Below are 11,765 nucleotides of genomic sequence, written 5' to 3' on the forward strand. Positions count from 1 at the left end.
CAGTTACTCTTGGGGACTTCCCTGGTGGTCCGGTGGGTAAGACTCCCTGCTCCCAATGCAGGGGGCCTGGCTTCGATCCCTGATCGTGGAACTAGACCCCACATGCATGCTACAACTAAGAGTTCATATGCTGCAACTAAGGAGTCCACATGCTACAACTAAGAAGCCTGCATACTGCCCCTAAGAAGCCCACATGCTGCAACGAAGACCTAGCACAGCCAAAAAAAAAAAAAAAAAAAAAGAAATCAATTACTCTTATCTAAGTTTCAGGAGGGAGCTGCAAAGAGCAAAAGAAACCAAGAACTGGTTAGAACCAATTAGACCCAAGGTGGCAGAAGATTCGACTTCAGCTGGACCTTGAGCCTCATTATACGCTCATTGTAATACATTAGCATGCTAAATGACACAGCCACCGGTGCCATGACAGTTGACGATTGCCATGACAACAACTGGAAAAGCTCATACAAGGACTGAAAAGGAGAGCTGCGTTAGTTCCAGGACCAAACCACACCCCTGTTCTCGGATAACCCATGAATATTCATTCCTCTCAGTCTTTCCAAATCTCTCCCTTTTACCTTGACCCTTCGATATATTTGGTGTCTCCACCCAAATTGGGTTGAGAAGTTGATTTGTGAACTAGGTTCCCAATTCTCCGTTCTTTGGCCATTGAATAAAGCTTGTGCTAGTCCAGTCATTGGTTTCGTTATTGGCTGCGAATCCGACTGGAAAAAGAACTTCCCTGACTGAGACAAGGGGTCTCAGCCCAGGCTCGGAACCCTGGTTAACCAATTTGGTGACACTTTTACCCACTGCTCACAGCCCCGCTGCTCTCTCCTCCAGAATTCTTATACCACAGGGTATAGGGGCAGTGATCTGGTTGGAAGAGGGTTGAGAAGACTTAGGAAACTTGTCTTGAAACTGCAATTGCAGGGTTTTGCTGGAGATTCAGTGTTTTATGAGGAGGCTTGTGGGGTGTGGTAGTGAGGAGAGGGTGTTGATGAAGGTCTGAGCCTTGCCCACTCACTCCTTAGCATGGCCACTGGCTCTCCCTTTTGTTAGAAACTGGCCATGCCAGTTCCCAAATAAAAAAATTATAAACGAATGTAATTCAAGTTGTAGGGGAGCCATACTTGCTACCCCAAAATGTCTCTTTGGCATGCAGACTATTTCGAACTGGAAAGATTCGAAAGAATTGAAAGATTTGGAAGATTTCGAATCTTCCAAAAGATTCAGGAAAAAGCTTTGACCTTCCTCCTAACTGCCTAAAAGAATGTAGATAGAGGATGTGTTCCAGGAAAGACGTTATCACCGTAGATAACTATAGAGTGAATTAGGTGTGTAGACAGGGAGGAGCCTAGCAAAGTCTCTTTGTTAAAATTCCACTCGGTAACCCTCCTTTTCTTGGCGGGGATTGGGCATGCGGTCTCGGTCCGAGTAATGTACGGAGGTAGAGGGAAAGGGCTTCGGCCCCCTCCGGGTCATGTCTTCGGTACCGGCGGCTTCCATTCCGCGGGTTCTATCCTCAAGCGCTGGGACACAGGGGGAAAAAAAAAATCCACTCTGTGTCCCATTGTCTCTGCATGGCCCAGCAATATTTATTTACCAAATATTTGCTTTTCCATCTCCATGTCAACTGTCTTCCTCCCCTTTGAAGTCCCAAACCACTACCTTCAATATTCTCTTTTGTCTTTGACTGAAGATGGCATTTAAAGTGAGAGTTTCAGCCATTTTGGCTTGTTATTCAGTTTTTCTGGGTTTCTTCCATGTATACATGTTATTAAACGTTTATGGGATTATCTCCTGTTAATCTGTCTCATGTCAATTTAATTCTTAGACCAGCCAGAATAACCTAGAAAGGTACAGAAAAGTGTTTTCCTCCCTGACAAAGTCAAACTTTGAGAAGGATTTTCATGGAATTTGACAAAACTAATATTAAAGTGTAAAGGATAAAAGAAAATAAAGTGTAAAGGATCAAGAATTGCTAAGACAATTTTGAAGAAGAATGTGGTGAAGATATTCTTCTTTAAGTTATTAAGACATCATAGGGAATTCCCTGGGAGTCCAGTGTGAAGATTCAGTGCTTTCACTGCTGAGGGGCTGGGCTTGATCCCTGGTTGGAGAGCTAAGATCCCACAAGCTGCGTGGCATGGCCAAAAGAAAAAAAGACATCATAACATGTAGAACTTAAAACTGAATTTTAAGGGATGAATTTCTGAGGTATCCAATGTATATGGGAGCTTGAATTTAATGGCAGAGGAACTTGAATTTAATGGCAGAAGTGCTACGGAGTATAGGGAATAATGAACTATTCAATAAATGTTCTGGAACCAGTGGCTCTCTATGGAGAATATAAAAATAAATCCCTACCTCACATCACACACAAAATAAATATCACACGGATTAAAGCCCAAATGTGGAAGAAAAGCATAAAAGTTGAAAAGGAAGAGTATTTTTAGGGGTAGAGATAGATTTCTCAAATAAAACAAAAAACTCCCATGAACTATAAAGGAAAATTTGACAACATTAAAATTAAAACACTGCAAATACTAAAACACATCATAACCAAAGGCACAACCTTTGAAAGAATGACATAGCCCGAGGACATGACAGAAACTGATTAGAACCAAATGGGTCCAACATGGCAGACAAGTCAACTTCTACTAGACCTTGAGCCTCAGTATACACTCACATCAGCAAGCTAAATGACACACTCACAGGCGCCATGACAGTTCCAAGACCAACCAGAAGCATCAAAAAGTGGGCGGTGGCCCAGTTCCTGGAAATCCCCGCCCCTTACTAAAATAGCTGGAATACTCCTCCCACTCATTAGCCTATGAAATTACCCACTCCTATAAAAACTGACAACCCCATACCCTGGTGGTCTTCTCACCTTCTGAGATGGCCCACACTCTGCCTGTGGAGTGTGTTTCTCCCAAGGCCACTCTCGCCTTCTGAGGTGGCCCACACTCTGTTTGTGGAGTGTGTTTCTCTCTAAATAAAGCCACTTCTTACCTATCACTTTGTGTCTCACTGAATTGTTTCTGTGATGAGACATCAAGAACCTGAGCTTCATTAAGTCCTGAAACCAGGTGTGTGATCTCAGTTGGAAGACTGCTGGTTTTGTCTGGGTTTGAGTCCCAGCTGCATGGGTTTAGGTTGGGTTTGAGTCCTGGCACATGGGTTCAAGTCCCAATCTGAGGTGCACAGTTTCAAAAAGACAAGCTGTAGACAGAGCAAAGATATCTGCCATATATATAACTGACAAATAATTAGTACCCAGAATACACGTCAAGAAATAAGAGACAAATAACCCAGTAAAAATTGTTGTTTGGATAGGAATGGGTGATTAGTAGAGAAAGAACCTGAATATTCATAAACGAACGGACAGATGCTGAACTTCACTGGTAGTCAGAGAAATGCCCACTAAAACAGCATTTTATAATAATCATGCTGAAAAACATTCAAGTCTGGTATGTCAAGGGTTGGTGAGGAGCTGGTAAATGGGAATGCTGGTAGGAAGTAAATTGTTTCAACTGTTTTGAAGAATAATTTGTCAATGTCTAGGGGAGTTGAATATATACCTTATGACTCAAGAATTCCACTCTCGCTTATCCCCTAGAGAAACTCTCACACTAGTGCACAATTCAATGTGAGTAAGAATGGCCACTGTGGTTCCTTTGCTGAGGTGAAAAGTGGAAACAATCTAAATGTCCTTCAGTAGGTCCATGCTACGGTTTTTGTTTTGTTTTTAATCTCTCTCTCTCTGCCTGGAACTGGTGGGGCGAGTGTGGTAGGGGCCCCAGGAGTGGGATCAATGTGAGCAAGAAGCACAAGTAGGGGAAATGCCTCTATGAGGAGCGTGTACAGAAGCCTCTGAAGCTGGTGCTAAAAGGGGGAGGAAACAAGGCCGCTGGCAGGTCAGGACACATTTTTTTTTAAACATCTTTATTGGAGTATAATTGCTTTACAATGGTGTATTAGTTTCTGCTTTATAACAAAGTGAATCAGCTATACATATACATATGTTCCCATATCTCCTCCCTCTTGCATCTCCCTCCCACCCTCCCTATCCCACCCCTCTAGGTGGACACAAAGCACCGAGCTGATCTCCCTTTGCTACGCGGCTGCTTCCCACTAGCTATCTATTTTACATTTGGTAGTATATATAAGTCCATGCCACTCTTTCACTTCATCCCAGCTTACCCTTCCCTCTCCCCATGTCCTCAAGTCCATTCTCTATAGGACAAAATTTTAAAAAAATAACAGCTTTTGAGTTCCCGGTGGTCCAGTGGTTAAGACTGTGCTTCCAATGCAGGGGGTATGGGTTCGATCCCTGGTTGGGGAAGTTCTGCATACTGTGTGGTGAGGACAAAACAACAACAACAAAACAAACAAACAAAAACCCCAGCATTATTGAGATATAATTCACATACCAAACAATTCACCCAATCTGAAGTATACAATTTGATATTTTTTAGTATGTTTGAATAATTGTACAACCATCACCATCATCAATCACTGTTGACTCTATTTTATTTTTTGGCTTAACACAAAGAAATTAATTCTCTTATGGAGAGGCTAGAAATCAAAAAACATCATGACAGGGTTGGTTCCCTCTGGAACCCCCGAGGAAGAATCTGTTCCATGCCTCTCTCCTAGCTTCTGCTAGCTGCCGGCAATCCTAAGCATTCCTTGGCTTATGGCTGCAACATGCCAACTCTTGCCTCTATCTTCACATGGTCTCCTCCTCTGTATGTCTTTGTGTGTCTCCTCTTCTTATAAGGACACTAGTCATTGGATTTAGGGTCCTCTCTAATTCAGTATGCAGGTCAAGGCACAATTTAAAACTCTTTGAGGATGGAAATGGTCATTGCAAACAAGAACAGAAAAAGAAAAAAGAGAAAGAAAGTAGAAAAGCAGGTTCTGGGTGAGGAAAGAGGGGTGGGGAGTGGGGAAATGAAAAGAGTAAAGGAGGATAAAAAGAAGCAAGATGAAGACCCATGAAGAATGAAACAGAACACCTCTGGAGTCCGGCTCCCAGAAGTTTGGAATTTCTACCTGTGAGCAGCCTCCTGAAAGAAAGTTCTATAGCTAAGCAAGAAGGACAATAGGGTTTGTCCCTTCCAGGTTTTTTTTTTTTCTTTTTTAAGACTATTTTTTTAAGAGTATTTTTACGTTTACAATAACATTGAGAGGAAAGGAGTCTTCTGAGGAGATTGGTTCACGTTGGTGGAGTAGAAGGACGTGCGCTCACTCCCTCTTGTGAGAGCACTGGAATCACAGCTAACTGCTGAACAATCATGGACAGGAAGACACCGGAACTCACCAAACAAGATACCCACATCCAAAGACAAAGGAGAAGCCTCAGTGAGACAGTAGGAGGGGTGCAATCACTATAAAATCAAATCCCATAACCGCTGGGTGGGTGACTCACAAACTGGAGAACACTTATACCACAGAAGGCCACCCACTAGAGTGGAGGTTCTGAGCCCCACGTCAGGGTTCCCAACCTGGGGGTCTGGCAACAGGAGGAGGAATTCCCAGAGAATCAGACTTTGAAGGCTAGTGTGATTTGATTGTAGGACTTTGACAGGACTGGGGGAAACAGAGACTCCACTCTTGGAGGGCACACACAAAGTAGTGTGTGCATCGGGACCCAGGGGGAAGGAGCAGTGACCCTATAGGAGACTGAACCAGACCTACCTGCTAGTTTTGGAGGGTCCCCTGCAGAGGCGGGGGGTGGCTGTGGCTCACCGTGAGGACAAGGACACTGGCAGCAGAAGTTCTGGGAAGTACTCCTTGGTGTGAGCCTTCCCGGAGTTGCCACTGGTGCCACCAAAGGGCCTGTAGCCTCCAGTGCTGGGTCACCTCAGGCCAAACAACCAACAGGGAGGGAACTCAGCCCCACCCATCAGCAGACAAGCAGATTAAAGTTTTACTGAGCTCTGCCCACCAGAGCAACACCTAGCTCTACCCACCACTAGTCCTTCCCATCAGGAAGCTTGCACAAGCCTCTGAGATAGCCTCATCCACCAGAGGGCAGACAGCAGAAGCAAGAACTACAATCCTGCAGCCTGTGGAACAAAAACCACATTCACAGAAAGATAGACAAAATGAAAAGGCAGAGAACTATGTACCAGATGAAGGAACAAGATAAACCCCCAGAAAAACAACTAAATGAAGTGGAGATAAGCAACCTTCCAGAAAAAGAATTCAGAATAATGATAGTGAAGATGATCCAGGACGTCGGAAAAAGAATGGACGCAAAGATCGAGAAGATGCAAGAAATGTTTAACAAAGACCTAGAAGAATTAAAGAACAAACAAACAGAGATGAACAATACAATAACTGAAATGAAAAGTATACTAGAAGGAATCAATAGCAGAATAACTGAGGCAGAAGAATGGATAAGTGACCTGGTGGAATCCACTGCCGTGGAACAGAATAAAGAAAAAAGAATGACATATATACACTGATATGTATAAAATGGATAACGAATAAGAACTTGTGTAAAAAAATAAATAAAATAAAATTAAAAAAAAAAGAAAAAAGAATGAAAAGAAATGAAGACAGCTTAAGAGACCTCTGGGGCAATATTAAATGCACAAACATTCATATTTTAGAGGTCCCAGAAGGAGAAGAGAGAGAGAAAGGACCCAAGAAAATATTTGAAGAGATTATAGTCGAAAACTTCCCTAACATGGGAAAGGAAATGGCCACTCAAGTCCAGGAAGTGCAGAGAGTCCCAGGCAGGATAAACCCAAGGACAAACATGCAGAGACACATAGTAATCAAATTGACAAAAATTAAAGATGAAGAAAAATTATTAAAAGCAACAAGGCGGGCTTCCCTGGTGGCGCAGTGGTTGAGAGTCCGCCTGCCGATGCAGGGGCCACGGGTTCGTGCTCCAGTCCAGGAAGATCCCACATGCCGCGGAGCAGCTGGGCCTGTGAGCCATGGCCACTGAGCCTGCGCGTCCAGAGCCTGTGCTCCCTGGTCGGGGCGGGGGGGGGGGCACAGTGGTGAGAGGCCCGCATACCACAAAAAAAAAAAAAATAGTAACAAGGCAAAAATGACAAATAACATACAAGGGAACCCCCGTTAGGTTAACAGCTGATTTCTCAGCAGAAACTCTACAAGCCAGAAGGGAGGGGCATGATATATTTAAAGTGATGAAAGGGAAGAACCTACAACCAAGACTACTCTACCCGGCAAGGAACTCATTCAGATTCGACGGAGAAATCAAAAGCTTTACAGACAAGCAAAAGCTAAGAGAATTCAGCACCGCCAGACCAGCTCTACAACAAATGCTAAAGGAACTTATCTAAGTGGGAAACACAAGAGCAGAAAAGGACCTACAAATAAAATTGAGAGGAAGGTAGAGATTTCACATACACCCCCTATCCTCACTCATGCACAGCCGCCCTCATTATCCATATAACTCACCAGGGAATTTCCTGGCTGTTCAGTGGTTAGGACTGCCTGCTTTCACTGCTGAGGGCCTGGGTTCAGTCCCTGGTTGGGAAACTAAGATCCCACAAGCTGCATGGTGTGGAAAAAAAAAAGAAAAAATCATTCACCAAAATGGTACATTTTTTACTAAGGATGAGCCTACTTTGACACATCATAATCATTCAAAGTCCCTAGTTTACTTTAGGGTTTACTATTGATGTTGTACATTCTATGGGTTTGGACAAATGTATAATGACATATACCCATCATCATAATATCATACATGGTATTTTCACTGTCCTAAAAATCCTCCGTGCTCTGCCTATCGCTCTCTCCCCCTTCCTCTGCTCTAGCAACCATGGATCTTTTTATTCCTTCCATAATTTTGCCTTTCCTTCCAGAAGTTTTGAATCAATGATGAGGCAGTCACAGAGAAAGGACCCCAAAGCTTACTTTTCATTTCCTGTGACTCCTGACTACTCTAAAATTATTCAACATTAGTGATTTTAGTACCACAAAAGAGGAGATCTAGAATAACGACCACCAGCCCATAAAAGCACTACAGGATAGTTTAGAACTAATGTGTATCGATGCCATGCTTTACAATAACAGAGACCATTTATCACAAAGCTGCAAAGAGGCTGTTGTACTCAGGTGTGCAAACTCTAAGCCTGGACCAAACTCAGATTCTGAATCAGTGCATAATCTTCACAGCAGACTCATGAAGACCGGAAAGTAAAAAGTGCATCAGATATCTTGCCGAGAGGGGAGGACCATGGCTGCTGGCCAAGGGTGAAAGAAGATCTTGTAGACACTGATGCTGAAGTCTTCAAAATTCCCACTGAGGAAAGTGAAAAGAAAGAGATATGCTTAAAGATAAATGTAAAGCAGTAGTTCAGAAAGAGAACAAGGGTGGACTGGCCCCGTAGTTAAGAGATGTGGAGGAAAGCTGACTGGCAAGTCAACTGAGATTGAAAGACCAGATGGCTAACTACACAGAAATCTCTCTATTCTGTGGAGCCTGTGGTAGGAGAACCAGGCCATTATCTTGTAAGGCTGAGGATGACAAGTCAATGGCTTTGGTCTGGAGTGAATATGGATGAGGGGGAAAATCGAATTCCACGGCATCACTGTTTTGAGACGGTGAATATTGCCCTAGGATCACAATGCAAAAAGATAGGAATTAGTGTTTCCAGTTTGCAGACTGAGAAACTGAAACTAAGGTTAAGGGACTTGCTCCTGGTAAAACTGTCCCAAGTGTTGAAGTTGGGAGGGGCTCCTAGACGTGTGTGACTTCAGCCACAGGAGGTCTGAAAAAAAAGTCGTGACCTTGGAAGGTATATAGAAATCAAAGGAATCGGGTGGCTGGTGTGAAGGGTTTGTTTCACTAAAAATGTCTGTCTTTGTTGAATTAGTTAACTCATTCTAGGGAGGAGGCCTCAGTCTAACCCTCCTTTTTATAGAAAGGTCAGCTGGGTGGGTCAGGCAGCTGGGGAATGTGTGCTTTTTCATGAGTTCAGGCTTCCTGATTCATGGGGTGAAATTTAGCTTTCTTATTGCCTCTCTGAGAAGGATGAGCTCATTGGTGGTGACAAGAGCAGCCCTCTGTCCTTCCTTCTTTTCCAAATGCTGGAAGAAGTGGGATGTGAGCTCTCAAATGTCACAGAAGCCTACAAATTGCTGACTCCCAGATGCCAGGCATAGCTGGGGTTGGCTCAAAAGGTGGAGACAGGGCAATACCATCATCTGCTAAGAGTTCCTTGTTCTGCAGCTCGCCTGGGACACAATGGCAAGACTGAAACAGGAGGCATAGATATGGGGCGGGGGGAGGGTGGGGGGAGTGTAGGCAACCTGGGTGTGTCTTTGCAAACACAGCCTTCGCGGGGGTGGGGAGAGGAGCAGTGCAGGATTAGTCCACAGGCAGACTGCATGTGGGTTTAGGGCACCAAGGAGCAGGGACGCAAAAAACCCTGATGGAACAAAGCAAAACAAAACATATACCCAAACAAAGAAAGGGAGGGGGGAACATTTGTTTGAAAAGATTTTGATATTCACTGCTTAAAAAAGGCATTGAAGTGGTAATGGGAAAATTTAGAACTTTGTTTAGTGTTATGTATTTCGAATCACAAATGGTGTGTGCGCACTATGACGTTTGCAGAGTCTAGGGTACTATTTAGATTAGGAGGTCTCCTGGGTTGAATGGTGCCAGACTCCCTTTGTAGGCAGAAGGGCAGCTGATAGCCTGATGGACATGCTTTGAGCCCCTGAGTAGACCCCTGACTCTTTCTCAAAGGGCTCTAGAGGGTTAGCTGTTGAGGTGGGATTAGAGATTATTTTAATGTTCTTTGTGTATTCTCCAAATTTTCTTTTGTGTATATGTATATGCATATATATATATATATAATGTATTTAAAACAATTTTATTAAAATAAAATCACATAATATGTTATTGAGTTCTTCCTGAGCAAAATGACGATTTATGATAAGAGTAAACTAAGTCCTTTTTGGTCATCACTGCTTTTTGGGTTTTTTTTCTCTGCATTCACACGCATATATAGAAACACACAGATGGTAATCAGATTATTTTGTATGGCTTTTTAAAAACTTAAATGACATTGGACTGTACATTTCTTTCTTCAACTTGCATTTTTCACTCAACAACACACATCGATCTTTTTCATTCTTCTAACTGTAGCATGAAAGTCCAAATTTAGTTCAAGGTGTACCTTTCTACCAGTTCTCAAGAGAGATGGCTTAACCAACTAAGAGCTGATATCCAGCAGCCGCTATGAGAAAGAGATTTCCTTGTTGCTAGAGCTCGTTGCTAGGAATGAAGGCGCAGGTGCTGTCAGGCAAGGTGAAATCCTGCCTGGGCACGGCGAGGTATTCACCACTGTCACTGCCCAGCAGAGTCACCTTGCCCAGGCAGGAGCTAGTGCCCGGAGGTCTTCGGAGAGCTATTTACATCAACAAGGAGTCACTTTGTCCAGACTGTACGTTCTGGGATAGTCTTCACAAACTCTGGGTGTTTATAGTCTAAATGTCCCCTGGCCATAGATGCTTCTTCATATGTTCTTACTGATAAGCCCCCAGCAGCGCCCCTCGGCAGCTGAGCTACTGAGTGCCTAGGGCAACCACAGATGTGGATGATGACCTCCTGACAGAATTTCATTTTCATATCAAAACAATTTTACTTATAAACAACTTTATTTTTGTCAAAAACAAGTGGATTTGAAATCGTATCAAACCACCAAACAACAGCTGGTGTAGGAACTGGAATGCTGGCAGGAACAAAGGCCACTCTCTTCCTTTCTGATTTCTAGGCACACCTCCCCCTTTTCTCCCTTTTCATCCTGACCAGGTGCTTCTGCTACATATCTTGTGTGTAGCCTAGGCTGTCCATCTCAACTTATTTAATGTCTTTTCTCCCTAAGTGCCCACCATCTATTTCCTATGATCTCTGGGTTTCTTAGTTTAATTCTTTTTTTTTTTTTTTTTGGCCACGCTGCAAGGCTTGAAAGATCTTAGCTCCTTGGAACAGGGATGGAACCCCACCCTGGCAGTGAAAGCACAGGAGTCCTAACTACTGGACCTCCAGAGAATTCCCCTAGTTCAATTTCTAAGAAGATAAAAATATGATTGGTTTCTAGCCAACCAATTGACTGGCGATTTGGGGTCATGTGTTCAGACCTGATCCAATGAACTTGTCTGCCTGAGGTGGAGGCTGGCCTGCCCCTCCCAAGGGTCTGTGGGTGTGGCAGTTCCTCCAGGAACTCCAGAGGCAAGTCAGGCAGCTGCATGTGCCTCCTACACAGGTGTGGTCTTCCAAAATCTGGGGAATTTTGCTTTGTTCTAGAGTATGTCAGCATGAGTAAGAATAACATGTTTCCTTTCCCTTCCTCTTACTCCGAGCCCAAAACCTAAGTTCTGGAAATCTAAACTAAGTTATTTTTTGCATAAAAATATTTTATAAGTCCTATATATATATATAATAGTGATAACATGAAATGGACAAAATGCCTTGTACTCAAAGGATGGCGAAATAAAATATGTCCATTCTATGACATATTGTGTGTGATTAAAGTGATGTTCATTAAAATTTAAAAAAAACAAGGGAAATGCATATTATAAAATATAATAATAGTAAGTGAAAAAATAGACTATTTGTTTGGCCAAAAAGTTCCTTTGGTTTATTTATTTATTTTTTGGGCTGCATTGGGTCTTTGGTTCTGCTCATGGGCTTTCTCTAGTTGCGGCGAGCAGGGGCTACTCTTCGGTGCGGTGTGCGGCTTCTCATTGCCGTGGCTTCTCTT

The 11,765-nt window shown here is 43.2% G+C and overlaps 1 non-coding gene across 1 annotated transcript; it reads left to right on the forward strand.

Annotated features, from left to right (window-relative positions):
- The first annotated feature begins 1,391 nt into the window (after positions 1-1,391).
- On the forward strand, positions 1,392-1,540 carry LOC116764867. Its single transcript, XR_004353070.1, has one exon. It is a non-coding gene; the product is annotated as a small nucleolar RNA SNORA57 (small nucleolar RNA).
- The last annotated feature ends 10,225 nt before the right edge of the window (positions 1,541-11,765 follow it).

This window comes from Phocoena sinus, chromosome 13 (assembly GCF_008692025.1).
Source record: "Phocoena sinus isolate mPhoSin1 chromosome 13, mPhoSin1.pri, whole genome shotgun sequence".
In the NCBI taxonomy this organism is placed as follows: domain Eukaryota; kingdom Metazoa; phylum Chordata; class Mammalia; order Artiodactyla; family Phocoenidae; genus Phocoena; species Phocoena sinus.